Source organism: Triplophysa dalaica, chromosome 5, assembly GCF_015846415.1.
Source record: "Triplophysa dalaica isolate WHDGS20190420 chromosome 5, ASM1584641v1, whole genome shotgun sequence".
Lineage (NCBI taxonomy): Eukaryota > Metazoa > Chordata > Actinopteri > Cypriniformes > Nemacheilidae > Triplophysa > Triplophysa dalaica.
This window is the reverse complement of record NC_079546.1, coordinates 15114323-15127279: the sequence shown is the minus strand read 5'-3', so window position 1 is coordinate 15127279 and position 12957 is coordinate 15114323. Positions and strand designations below refer to the sequence as shown.

The window sequence follows — 12957 nt, the reverse complement described above, 5'->3', positions numbered from 1 at the left end:
TACCTGAATAAACTTGACCTGGAATACCTTCAAATTTGTGACTGGCAAGTTTCTTGCCAAAGTCAGACAATACTTGCGTGGTCTGTTTTAAACCAGCGCCAGTTTGACGACGTACGCAGGAATTGTCCACGTTTCTGTAGTGTAGTGGTTATCACGTTTGCTTTACACGCAAAAGGTCCTCGGTTTGAAACCGAGCAGAAACATAGTCTGCTTTAAGCCATAGAGTGGAATATAATGACAAGGTAACCAAACCTTTAAGCATTCAATGCACGGTTTCGTAGACAAGGCTTAAGACTAGTCCCAGACTAAGATGAGTGTTTGAGATTTCTTAACTGAAAAATCTTGCCCTGAAACACCTTAAAATTTGTGACTGGCAAATTTATGCGAAATTCAGAGTTTCTGTAGCGTATTGGTTATCACGTTCGCCTAACACGCGAAGGGTCCTCGGTTCGAGACCGAGCAGAAACAGTTTTCAGGTTTTGGCGTCAACCAGAGCATATGCCATCGGTGTAAAACGTAGCTGCACTGCGTATCGGCCTGATTGAAAGCTTTTTGGGATTGTCAAATTCAGCCTCTATTATGTCACGTACTATGTTCTTTTAATGACTGTCGCATTCTCCTGACGTGAAAGGTCCCTAGTCGAAACCGAGCAGAATAATCGCCTTCTTTAAGTCATATGGTTAAACGTAATTACAAGGTAACCAAACCTTTAAGCATTCAATGCACGGTTTCGTAGACAAGGCTTAAGACTAGTCCCATATTAAGATGAATGTTCGAGATGTCTTACCTGAATAAACTTGACCTGGAATACCTTCAAATTTGTGACTGGCAAGTTTCTTGCCAAAGTCAGACAATACTTGCGTGGTCTGTTTTTAACCAGCGCCAGTTTGACGACGTACACAGCAATTGTCCACGTTTCTGTAGTGTAGTGGTTATCACGTTTGCTTTACACGCAAAAGGTCCTCGGTTCGAAACTGGGCAGAAACATAGTCTGCTTTAAGCCATAGAGTGGAATATAATGACAAGGTAACCAAACCTTTAAGCATTCAAGGCACGGTTTCGTAGACAAGGCTTAAGACTAGTCCCAGACTAAGATGATTGTTTGCGATTCCTTAACTGAAAAATCTTGCCCTGAAACACCTTAAAATTTGTTACTGGCAAATTTATGCGAAATTCAGAGTTTCTGTAGTGTAGTGGTTATCACGTTAACACGCGAAAGGTCCTATGTTCGAGACCGAGCAGAAACAGTTTTCAGGTTTTGGCGTCAACCAGAGCAAATGCCATCAGTGTAAAACGTAGCTGCAATGCGTATCGGCCTGATTGAAAGCTTTTTGGGATTGTAAAATTCAGCCTCTATTATGTCACATACTATGTTCTTTTAGTGACTGTCGCATTCCCCTGACGCATTGCACCTTCAAATTTGTGACTGGCAAGTTTCTTGCCAAAGTCAGACAATGCTTGGGTGGTCTGTTTTAAACCAGCGCCAGTTTGACGACGTACGCAGGAATTGTCCACGTTTCTGTAGTGTAGTGGTTATCACGTTTGCTTCACACGCAAAAGGTCCTCGGTTCGAAACCGAGCAGAAACATAGTCTGCTTTAAGCCATAGAGTGGAATATAATGACAAGGTAACCAAACCTTTAAGCATTCAATGCACGGTTTCGTAGACAAGGCTTAAGACTAGTCCCAGACTAAGATGATTGTTTGAGATTCCTTAACTGAAAAATCTTGCCCTGAAACACCTTAAAATTTGTGACTGGCAAATTTATGCGAAATTCAGAGTTTCTGTAGCGTATTGGTTATCACGTTCGCCTAACACGCGAAGGGTCCTCGGTTCGAGACCGAGCAGAAACAGTTTTCAGGTTTTGGCGTCAACCAGAGCATATGCCATCGGTGTAAAACGTAGCTGCACTGCGTATCGGCCTGATTGAAAGCTTTTTGGGATTGTCAAATTCAGCCTCTATTATGTCACGTACTATGTTCTTTTAATGACTGTCGCATTCTCCTGACGTGAAAGGTCCCTAGTCGAAACCGAGCAGAATAATCGCCTTCTTTAAGTCATATGGTTAAACGTAATTACAATGTAACCAAACCTTTAAGCATTCAATGCACGGTTTCGTAGACAAGGCTTAAGACTAGTCCCATATTAAGATGAATGTTCGAGATGTCTTACCTGAATAAACTTGACCTGGAATACCTTCAAATTTGTGACTGGCAAGTTTCTTGCCAAAGTCAGACAATACTTGCGTGGTCTGTTTTTAACCAGCGCCAGTTTGACGACGTACACAGGAATTGTCCACGTTTCTGTAGTGTAGTGGTTATCACGTTTGCTTTACACGCAAAAGGTCCTCGGTTCGAAACCGGGCAGAAACATAGTCTGCTTTAAGCCATAGAGTGGAATATAATGACAAGGTAACCAAACCTTTAAGCATTCAATGCACGGTTTCGTAGACAAGGCTTAAGACTAGTCCCAGACTAAGATGATTGTTTGCGATTCCTTAACTGAAAAATCTTGCCCTGAAACACCTTAAAATTTGTTACTGGCAAATTTATGCGAAATTCAGAGTTTCTGTAGTGTAGTGGTTATCACGTTCGCCTAACACGCGAAAGGTCCTCGGTTCGAGACCGAGCAGAAACAGTTTTCAGGTTTTGGCGTCAACCAGAGCAAATGCCATCAGTGTAAAACGTAGCTGCAATGCGTATCGGCCTGATTGAAAGCTTTTTGGGATTGTAAAATTCAGCCTCTATTATGTCACGTACTATGTTCTTTTAGTGACTGTCGCATTCCCCTGACGCATTGCACCTTCAAATTTGTGACTGGCAAGTTTCTTGCCAAAGTCAGACAATGCTTGGGTGGTCTGTTTTAAACCAGCGCCAGTTTGACGACGTACGCAGGAATTGTCCACGTTTCTGTAGTGTAGTGGTTATCACGTTTGCTTTACACGCAAAAGGTCCTCGGTTCGAAACCGAGCAGAAACATAGTCTGCTTTGTGCCATAGAGTGGAATATAATGACAAGGTAACCAAACCTTTAAGCATTCAATGCACGGTTTCGTAGACAAGGCTTAAGACTAGTCCCAGACTAAGATGAGTGTTTGAGATTTCTTAACTGAAAAATCTTGCCCTGAAACACCTTAAAATTTGTGGCTGGCAAATTTATGCGAAATTCAGAGTTTCTGTAGCGTATTGGTTATCACGTTCGCCTAACACGCGAAGGGTTCTCGGTTCGAGACCGAGCAGAAACAGTTTTCAGGTTTTGGCGTCAACCAGAGCATATGCCATCGGTGTAAAACGTAGCTGCACTGCGTATCGGCCTGATTGAAAGCTTTTTGGGATTGTCAAATTCAGCCTCTATTATGTCACGTACTATGTTCTTTTAATGACTGTCGCATTCTCCTGACGTGAAAGGTCCCTAGTCGAAACCGAGCAGAATAATCGCCTTCTTTAAGTCATATGGTTAAACGTAATTACAATGTAACCAAACCTTTAAGCATTCAATGCACGGTTTCGTAGACAAGGCTTAAGACTAGTCCCATATTAAGATGAATGTTCGAGATGTCTTACCTGAATAAACTTGACCTGGAATACCTTCAAATTTGTGACTGGCAAGTTTCTTGCCAAAGTCAGACAATACTTGCGTGGTCTGTTTTTAACCAGCGCCAGTTTGACGACGTACACAGGAATTGTCCACGTTTCTGTAGTGTAGTGGTTATCACGTTTGCTTTACACGCAAAAGGTCCTCGGTTCGAAACCGGGCAGAAACATAGTCTGCTTTAAGCCATAGAGTGGAATATAATGACAAGGTAACCAAACCTTTAAGCATTCAATGCACGGTTTTGTAGACTGTCGAAATTCAGCCTCTATTATGTCACGTACTATGTTCTTTTAGTGACTGTCGCATTCTCCTGACGTGAAAGGTCCCTAGTCGAAACCGAGCAGAAACATAGTCTGCTTTAAGCCATAGAGTGGAATATAATGACAAGGTAACCAAACCTTTAAGCATTCAATGCACGGTTTCGTAGACAAGGCTTAAGACTATTCCCAGACTAAGATGATTGTTTGAGATTCCTTAACTGAAAAATCTTGCCATGAAACACCTTAAAATTTGTTACTGGCAAATTTATGCGAAATTCAGAGTTTCTGTAGTGTAGTGGTTATCACGTTCGCCTAAACACGCGAAAGGTCCTCGGTTCGAGACCGAGCAGAAACATAGTCTGCTTTATGCCATAGAGTGGAATATAATGACAAGGTAACCAAACCTTTAAGCATTCAATGCACGGTTTCGTAGACAAGGCTTAAGACTAGTCCCAGACTAAGATGAGTGTTTGAGATTTCTTAACTGAAAAATCTTGCCCTGAAACACCTTAAAATTTGTGACTGGCAAATTTATGCGAAATTCAGAGTTTCTGTAGCGTATTGGTTATCACGTTCGCCTAACACGCGAAGGGTCCTCGGTTCGAGACCGAGCAGAAACAGTTTTCAGGTTTTGGCGTCAACCAGAGCAAATGCCATCGGTGTAAAACGTAGCTGCAATGCGTATCGGCCTGATTGAAAGCTTTTTGGGATTGTCAAATTCAGCCTCTATTATGTCACGTACTATGTTCTTTTAATGACTGTCGCATTCTCCTGAGGTGAAAAGTCCCTAGTCGAAACCGAGCAGAATAATCGCCTTCTTTAAGTCATATGGTTAAACGTAATTACAAGCTAAACAAAACTTTAAGCATTCAATGCCCAGTTTTGTAGACAACGCTTAAGACTAGTCCCAGACTAAGATGAACGTTTGAGATGTCTTACCTGAATAAACTTGACCTGGAATACCTTCAAATTTGTGACTGGCAAGTTTCTTCCCAAAGTCAGACAATAGTTGCGTGGTCTGTTTTAAACCAGCGCCAGGTTGACGACGTACGCAGGAATTGTCCACGTTTCTGTTTTGTAGTGGTTATCACGTTTGCTTTACACGCAAAAGGTCCTCGGTTCGAAACCGAGCAGAAACATAGTCTGCTTTAAGCCATAGAGTGGAATATAATGACAAGGTAACCAAACCTTTAAGCATTCAATGCACGGTTTCGTAGACAAGGCTTAAGACTATTCCCAGACTAAGATGATTGTTTGAGATTCCTTAACTGAAAAATCTTGCCATGAAACACCTTAAAATTTGTTACTGGCAAATTTATGCGAAATTCAGAGTTTCTGTAGTGTAGTGGTTATCACGTTCGCCTAAACACGCGAAAGGTCCTCGGTTCGAGACCGAGCAGAAACAGTTTTCAGGTTTTGGCGTCAACCAGAGCAAATGCCATCGGTGTAAAACGTAGCTGCAATGCGTATCGGCCTGATTGAAAGCTTTTTGGGATTGTCAAATTCAGCCTCTATTATGTCACGTACAATGTTCTTTTAGTGACTGTCTTATTCTCCTGACGTGAAAGGTCCCCAGTCGAAACCGAGCAGAAACATAGTCTGCTTTAAGCCATAGAGTGGAATATAACGATAAGGTAACCAAACCTTTAAGCATTCAATGCACGGTTTTGTAGACTGTCGAAATTCAGCCTCTATTATGTCACGTACTATGTTCTTTTAGTGACTGTCGCATTCTCCTGACTTGAAAGGTCCCTAGTCGAAACCGAGCAGAAACATAGTCTGCTTTAAGCCATAGAGTGGAATATAATGACAAGGTAACCAAACCTTTAAGCATTCAATGCACGGTTTCGTAGACAAGGCATAAGACTAGTCCCATACTAAGATGAATGTTCGAGATGTCTTACCTGAATAAACTTGACCTGGAATACCTTCAAATTTGTGACTGGCAAGTTTCTCGCCAAAGTCATTCAATACTTGCGTGTTCTGTTTTAAACCAGCGCCAGGTTGACGACATACGCAGGAATTGTCCACGTTTCTGTAGTGTAGTGGTTATCACGTTTGCTTCACACGCAAAAGGTCCTCGGTTCGAAACCGAGCAGAAACATAGTCTGCTTTAAGCCATAGAGTGGAATATAATGACAAGGTAACCAAACCTTTAAGCATTCAATGCACGGTTTTGTAGACTGTCGAAATTCAGCCTCTATTATGTCACGTACTATGTTCTTTTAGTGACTGTCGCATTCTCCTGACGTGAAAGGTCCCTAGTCGAAACCGAGCAGAAACATAGTCTGCTTTAAGCCATAGAGTGGAATATAATGACAAGGTAACCAAACCTTTAAGCATTCAATGCACGGTTTCGTAGACAAGGCTTAAGACTACTCCCAGACTAAGATGATTGTTTGAGATTCCTTAACTGAAAAATCTTGCCATGAAACACCTTAAAATTTGTTACTGGCAAATTTATGCGAAATTCAGAGTTTCTGTAGTGTAGTGGTTATCACGTTCGCCTAAACACGCGAAAGGTCCTCGGTTCGAGACCGAGCAGAAACATAGTCTGCTTTATGCCATAGAGTGGAATATAATGACAAGGTAACCAAACCTTTAAGCATTCAATGCACGGTTTCGTAGACAAGGCTTAAGACTAGTCCCAGACTAAGATGAGTGTTTTGAGATTTCTTAACTGAAAAATCTTGCCCTGAAACACCTTAAAATTTGTGACTGGCAAATTTATGCGAAATTCAGAGTTTCTGTAGCGTATTGGTTATCACGTTCGCCTAACACGCGAAGGGTCCTCGGTTCGAGACCGAGCAGAAACAGTTTTCAGGTTTTGGCGTCAACCAGAGCAAATGCCATCGGTGTAAAACGTAGCTGCAATGCGTATCGGCCTGATTGAAAGCTTTTTGGGATTGTCAAATTCAGCCTCTATTATGTCACGTACTATGTTCTTTTAATGACTGTCGCATTCTCCTGACGTGAAAGGTCCCTAGTCGAAACCGAGCAGAATAATCGCCTTCTTTAAGTCATATGGTTAAACGTAATTACAAGCTAAACAAAACTTTAAGCATTCAATGCCCAGTTTTGTAGACAACGCTTAAGACTAGTCCCAGACTAAGATGAACGTTTGAGATGTCTTACCTGAATAAACTTGACCTGGAATACCTTCAAATTTGTGACTGGCAAGTTTCTTGCCAAAGTCAGACAATAGTTGCGTGGTCTGTTTTAAACCAGCGCCAGGTTGACGACGTACGCAGGAATTGTCCACGTTTCTGTTTTGTAGTGGTTATCACGTTTGCTTTACACGCAAAAGGTCCTCGGTTCGAAACCGAGCAGAAACATAGTCTGCTTTAAGCCATAGAGTGGAATATAATGACAAGGTAACCAAACCTTTAAGCATTCAATGCACGGTTTCGTAGACAAGGCTTAAGACTAGTCCCATACTAAGATGAATGTTCGAGATGTCTTACCTGAATAAACTTGACCTGGAATACCTTCAAATTTGTGACTGGCAAGTTTCTTGCCAAAGTCAGACAATACTTGCGTGGTCTGTTTTAAACCAGCGCCAGTTTGACGACGTACGCAGGAATTGTCCACGTTTCTGTAGTGTAGTGGTTATCACGTTTGCTTTACACGCAAAAGGTCCTCGGTTCGAAACCGAGCAGAAACATAGTCTGCTTTGTGCCATAGAGTGGAATATAATGACAAGGTAACCAAACCTTTAAGCATTCAATGCACGGTTTCGTAGACAAGGCTTAAGACTAGTCCCATACTAAGATGAATGTTCGAGATGTCTTACCTGAATAAACTTGACCTGGAATACCTTCAAATTTGTGACTGGCAAGTTTCTTGCCAAAGTCAGACAATACTTGCGTGGTCTGTTTTAAACCAGCGCCAGTTTGACGACGTACGCAGGAATTGTCCACGTTTCTGTAGTGTAGTGGTTATCACGTTTGCTTTACACGCAAAAGGTCCTCGGTTCGAAACCGAGCAGAAACATAGTCTGCTTTAAGCCATAGAGTGGAATATAATGACAAGGTAACCAAACCTTTAAGCATTCAATGCACGGTTTCGTAGACAAGGCTTAAGACTAGTCCCAGACTAAGATGAGTGTTTGAGATTTCTTAACTGAAAAATCTTGCCCTGAAACACCTTAAAATTTGTGACTGGCAAATTTATGCGAAATTCAGAGTTTCTGTAGCGTATTGGTTATCACGTTCGCCTAACACGCGAAGGGTCCTCGGTTCGAGACCGAGCAGAAACAGTTTTCAGGTTTTGGCGTCAACCAGAGCATATGCCATCGGTGTAAAACGTAGCTGCACTGCGTATCGGCCTGATTGAAAGCTTTTTGGGATTGTCAAATTCAGCCTCTATTATGTCACGTACTATGTTCTTTTAATGACTGTCGCATTCTCCTGACGTGAAAGGTCCCTAGTCGAAACCGAGCAGAATAATCGCCTTCTTTAAGTCATATGGTTAAACGTAATTACAAGGTAACCAAACCTTTAAGCATTCAATGCACGGTTTCGTAGACAAGGCTTAAGACTAGTCCCATATTAAGATGAATGTTCGAGATGTCTTACCTGAATAAACTTGACCTGGAATACCTTCAAATTTGTGACTGGCAAGTTTCTTGCCAAAGTCAGACAATACTTGCGTGGTCTGTTTTTATCCAGCGCCAGTTTGACGACGTACACAGCAATTGTCCACGTTTCTGTAGTGTAGTGGTTATCACGTTTGCTTTACACGCAAAAGGTCCTCGGTTCGAAACTGGGCAGAAACATAGTCTGCTTTAAGCCATAGAGTGGAATATAATGACAAGGTAACCAAACCTTTAAGCATTCAAGGCACGGTTTCGTAGACAAGGCTTAAGACTAGTCCCAGACTAAGATGATTGTTTGCGATTCCTTAACTGAAAAATCTTGCCCTGAAACACCTTAAAATTTGTTACTGGCAAATTTATGCGAAATTCAGAGTTTCTGTAGTGTAGTGGTTATCACGTTAACACGCGAAAGGTCCTATGTTCGAGACCGAGCAGAAACAGTTTTCAGGTTTTGGCGTCAACCAGAGCAAATGCCATCAGTGTAAAACGTAGCTGCAATGCGTATCGGCCTGATTGAAAGCTTTTTGGGATTGTAAAATTCAGCCTCTATTATGTCACATACTATGTTCTTTTAGTGACTGTCGCATTCCCCTGACGCATTGCACCTTCAAATTTGTGACTGGCAAGTTTCTTGCCAAAGTCAGACAATGCTTGGGTGGTCTGTTTTAAACCAGCGCCAGTTTGACGACGTACGCAGGAATTGTCCACGTTTCTGTAGTGTAGTGGTTATCACGTTTGCTTCACACGCAAAAGGTCCTCGGTTCGAAACCGAGCAGAAACATAGTCTGCTTTAAGCCATAGAGTGGAATATAATGACAAGGTAACCAAACCTTTAAGCATTCAATGCACGGTTTCGTAGACAAGGCTTAAGACTAGTCCCAGACTAAGATGATTGTTTGAGATTCCTTAACTGAAAAATCTTGCCCTGAAACACCTTAAAATTTGTTACTGGCAAATTTATGCGAAATTCAGAGTTTCTGTAGTGTAGTGGTTATCACGTTTGCTTTACACGCAAAAGGTCCTCGGTTCGAAACCGAGCAGAAACATAGTCTGCTTTAAGCCATAGAGTGGAATATAATGACAAGGTAACCAAACCTTTAAGCATTCAATGCACGGTTTCGTAGACAAGGCTTAAGACTAGTCCCAGACTAAGATGAGTGTTTGAGATTTCTTAACTGAAAAATCTTGCCCTGAAACACCTTAAAATTTGTGACTGGCAAATTTATGCGAAATTCAGAGTTTCTGTAGCGTATTGGTTATCACGTTCGCCTAACACGCGAAGGGTCCTCGGTTCGAGACCGAGCAGAAACAGTTTTCAGGTTTTGGCGTCAACCAGAGCATATGCCATCGGTGTAAAACGTAGCTGCACTGCGTATCGGCCTGATTGAAAGCTTTTTGGGATTGTCAAATTCAGCCTCTATTATGTCACGTACTATGTTCTTTTAATGACTGTCGCATTCTCCTGACGTGAAAGGTCCCTAGTCGAAACCGAGCAGAATAATCGCCTTCTTTAAGTCATATGGTTAAACGTAATTACAATGTAACCAAACCTTTAAGCATTCAATGCACGGTTTCGTAGACAAGGCTTAAGACTAGTCCCATATTAAGATGAATGTTCGAGATGTCTTACCTGAATAAACTTGACCTGGAATACCTTCAAATTTGTGACTGGCAAGTTTCTTGCCAAAGTCAGACAATACTTGCGTGGTCTGTTTTTAACCAGCGCCAGTTTGACGACGTACACAGGAATTGTCCACGTTTCTGTAGTGTAGTGGTTATCACGTTTGCTTTACACGCAAAAGGTCCTCGGTTCGAAACCGGGCAGAAACATAGTCTGCTTTAAGCCATAGAGTGGAATATAATGACAAGATAACCAAACCTTTAAGCATTCAATGCACGGTTTCGTAGACAAGGCTTAAGACTAGTCCCAGACTAAGATGAGTGTTTGAGATTTCTTAACTGAAAAATCTTGCCCTGAAACACCTTAAAATTTGTGACTGGCAAATTTATGCGAAATTCAGAGTTTCTGTAGCGTATTGGTTATCACGTTCGCCTAACACGCGAAGGGTCCTCGGTTCGAGACCGAGCAGAAACAGTTTTCAGGTTTTGGCGTCAACCAGAGCAAATGCCATCGGTGTAAAACGTAGCTGCACTGCGTATCGGCCTTATTGAAAGCTTTTTGGGATTGTCAAATTCAGCCTCTATTATGTCACGTACTATGTTCTTTTAATGACTGTCGCATTCTCCTGACGTGAAAGGTCCCTAGTCGAAACCGAGCAGAATAATCGCCTTCTTTAAGTCATATGGTTAAACGTAATTACAAGCTAAACAAAACTTTAAGCATTCAATGCCCAGTTTTGTAGACAAGGCTTAAGACTAGTCCCAGACTAAGATGAATGTTCGAGATGTCTTACCTGAATAAACTTGACCTGGAATACCTTCAAATTTGTGACTGTCAAGTTTCTTGCCAAAGTCAGACAATAGTTGCGTGGTCTGTTTTAAACCAGCGCCAGGTTGACGACGTACGCAGGAATTGTCCACGTTTCTGTAGTGTAGTGGTTATCACGTTTGCTTTACACGCAAAAGGTCCTCGGTTCGAAACCGAGCAGAAACATAGTCTGCTTTAAGCCATAGAGTGGAATATAATGACAAAGTAACCAAACCTTTAAGCATTCAATGCACGGTTTCGTAGACAAGGCTTAAGACTAGTCCCATACTAAGATGAATGTTCGAGATGTCTTACCTGAATAAACTTGACCTGGAATACCTTCAAATTTGTGACTGGCAAGTTTCTTGCCAAAGTCAGACAATACTTGCGTGGTCTTTTTTAAACCAGCGCCAGTTTGACGACGTACGCAGGAATTGTCCACGTTTCTGTAGTGTAGTGGTTATCACGTTCGCCAAACACGCGAAAGGTCCTCGTTTCGAAACCGAGCAGAAACATAGTCTGTTTTAAGCCATAGAGTGGAATATAATGACAAGGTAACCAAACCTTTAAGCATTCAATGCACGGTTTTGTAGACTGTCGAAATTCAGCCTCTATTATGTCACGTACTATGTTCTTTTAGTGACTGTCGCATACCCCTGACGCATTGCACCTTCAAATTTGTGACTGTCAAGTTTCTTGCCAAAGTCAGACAACGCTTGCGTGGTCTGTTTTAAACCAGCGCCAGTTTGACGACGTACGCAGGAATTGTACACGTTTCTGTAGTGTAGTGGTTATCACGTTTGCTTCACACGCAAAAGGTCCTCGGTTCGAAACCGAGCAGAAACATAGTGTGCTTTAAGCCATAGAGAGCAATATAATGACAAGGTAACCAAACCTTTAAGCATTCAATGAACGGTTTTTATAGACAGTCGAAATTCAGCCTCTATTATGTTACAAGCTGTGTTCTTTTAGTGACTGTCGCATTCTCCTGACGTGAAAGGTCCCTAGTCGAAACCGAGCAGAAACATAGTCTGCTTTAAGCCATAGAGTGGAATATAATGACAAGGTAACCAAACCTTTAAGCATTCAATGCACGGTTTCGTAGACAAGGCTTAAGACTAGTCCCAGACTAAGATGATTGTTTGAGATTCCTTAACTGAAAAATCTTGCCCTGAAACACCTTAAAATTTGTTACTGGCAAATTTATGCGAAATTCAGAGTTTCTGTAGTGTAGTGGTTATCACGTTTGCTTTACACGCATAAGGGTCCTCGGTTCGAAACCGAGCAGAAACAGTTTTCAGGTTTTGGCGTCAACCAGAGCAAATGCCATCGGTGTAAAACGTAGCTGCACTGCGTATCGGCCTTATTGAAAGCTTTTTGGGATTGTCAAATTCAGCCTCTATTATGTCACGTACTATGTTCTTTTAATGACTGTCGCATTCTCCTGACGTGAAAGGTCCCTAGTCGAAACCGAGCAGAATAATCGCCTTCTTTAAGTCATATGGTTAAACGTAATTACAAGCTAAACAAAACTTTAAGCATTCAATGCCCAGTTTTGTAGACAAGGCTTAAGACTAGTCCCAGACTAAGATGAATGTTCGAGATGTCTTACCTGAATAAACTTGACCTGGAATACCTTCAAATTTGTGACTGTCAAGTTTCTTGCCAAAGTCAGACAATAGTTGCGTGGTCTGTTTTAAACCAGCGCCAGGTTGACGACGTACGCAGGAATTGTCCACGTTTCTGTAGTGTAGTGGTTATCACGTTTGCTTTACACGCAAAAGGTCCTCGGTTCGAAACCGAGCAGAAACATAGTCTGCTTTAAGCCATAGAGTGGAATATAATGACAAGGTAACCAAACCTTTAAGCATTCAATGCACGGTTTCGTAGACAAGGCTTAAGACTAGTCCCATACTAAGATGAATGTTCGAGATGTCTTACCTGAATAAACTTGACCTGGAATACCTTCAAATTTGTGACTGGCAAGTTTCTTGCCAAAGTCAGACAATACTTGCGTGGTCTTTTTTAAACCAGCGCCAGTTTGACGACGTACGCAGGAATTGTCCACGTTTCTGTAGT

General features: G+C 41.8%; 11 non-coding genes across 11 annotated transcripts; all 11 read left to right on the top strand.

Annotated features, from left to right (window-relative positions):
* The first annotated feature begins 1515 nt into the window (after window positions 1-1515).
* On the top strand, window positions 1516-1588 carry trnav-cac (transfer RNA valine (anticodon CAC)). Its single transcript has one exon. It is a non-coding gene; the product is annotated as a tRNA-Val (tRNA).
* Window positions 1589-2564: 976 nt separating this feature from the next.
* trnav-aac (transfer RNA valine (anticodon AAC)) lies at window positions 2565-2637 on the top strand. Its single transcript has one exon. It is a non-coding gene; the product is annotated as a tRNA-Val (tRNA).
* Window positions 2638-2905: 268 nt separating this feature from the next.
* On the top strand, window positions 2906-2978 carry trnav-uac (transfer RNA valine (anticodon UAC)). The gene has a single exon. It is a non-coding gene; the product is annotated as a tRNA-Val (tRNA).
* A 2906-nt stretch (window positions 2979-5884) lies between these two features.
* trnav-cac (transfer RNA valine (anticodon CAC)) lies at window positions 5885-5957 on the top strand. Its single transcript has one exon. It is a non-coding gene; the product is annotated as a tRNA-Val (tRNA).
* Window positions 5958-7444: 1487 nt separating this feature from the next.
* trnav-uac (transfer RNA valine (anticodon UAC)) lies at window positions 7445-7517 on the top strand. The gene has a single exon. It is a non-coding gene; the product is annotated as a tRNA-Val (tRNA).
* Window positions 7518-7773: 256 nt separating this feature from the next.
* Window positions 7774-7846, top strand: trnav-uac (transfer RNA valine (anticodon UAC)). Its single transcript has one exon. It is a non-coding gene; the product is annotated as a tRNA-Val (tRNA).
* A 1312-nt stretch (window positions 7847-9158) lies between these two features.
* trnav-cac (transfer RNA valine (anticodon CAC)) lies at window positions 9159-9231 on the top strand. Its single transcript has one exon. It is a non-coding gene; the product is annotated as a tRNA-Val (tRNA).
* Window positions 9232-9423: 192 nt separating this feature from the next.
* trnav-uac (transfer RNA valine (anticodon UAC)) lies at window positions 9424-9496 on the top strand. Its single transcript has one exon. It is a non-coding gene; the product is annotated as a tRNA-Val (tRNA).
* A 1495-nt stretch (window positions 9497-10991) lies between these two features.
* trnav-uac (transfer RNA valine (anticodon UAC)) lies at window positions 10992-11064 on the top strand. Its single transcript has one exon. It is a non-coding gene; the product is annotated as a tRNA-Val (tRNA).
* A 587-nt stretch (window positions 11065-11651) lies between these two features.
* On the top strand, window positions 11652-11724 carry trnav-cac (transfer RNA valine (anticodon CAC)). Its single transcript has one exon. It is a non-coding gene; the product is annotated as a tRNA-Val (tRNA).
* Window positions 11725-12617: 893 nt separating this feature from the next.
* trnav-uac (transfer RNA valine (anticodon UAC)) lies at window positions 12618-12690 on the top strand. The gene has a single exon. It is a non-coding gene; the product is annotated as a tRNA-Val (tRNA).
* The last annotated feature ends 267 nt before the right edge of the window (window positions 12691-12957 follow it).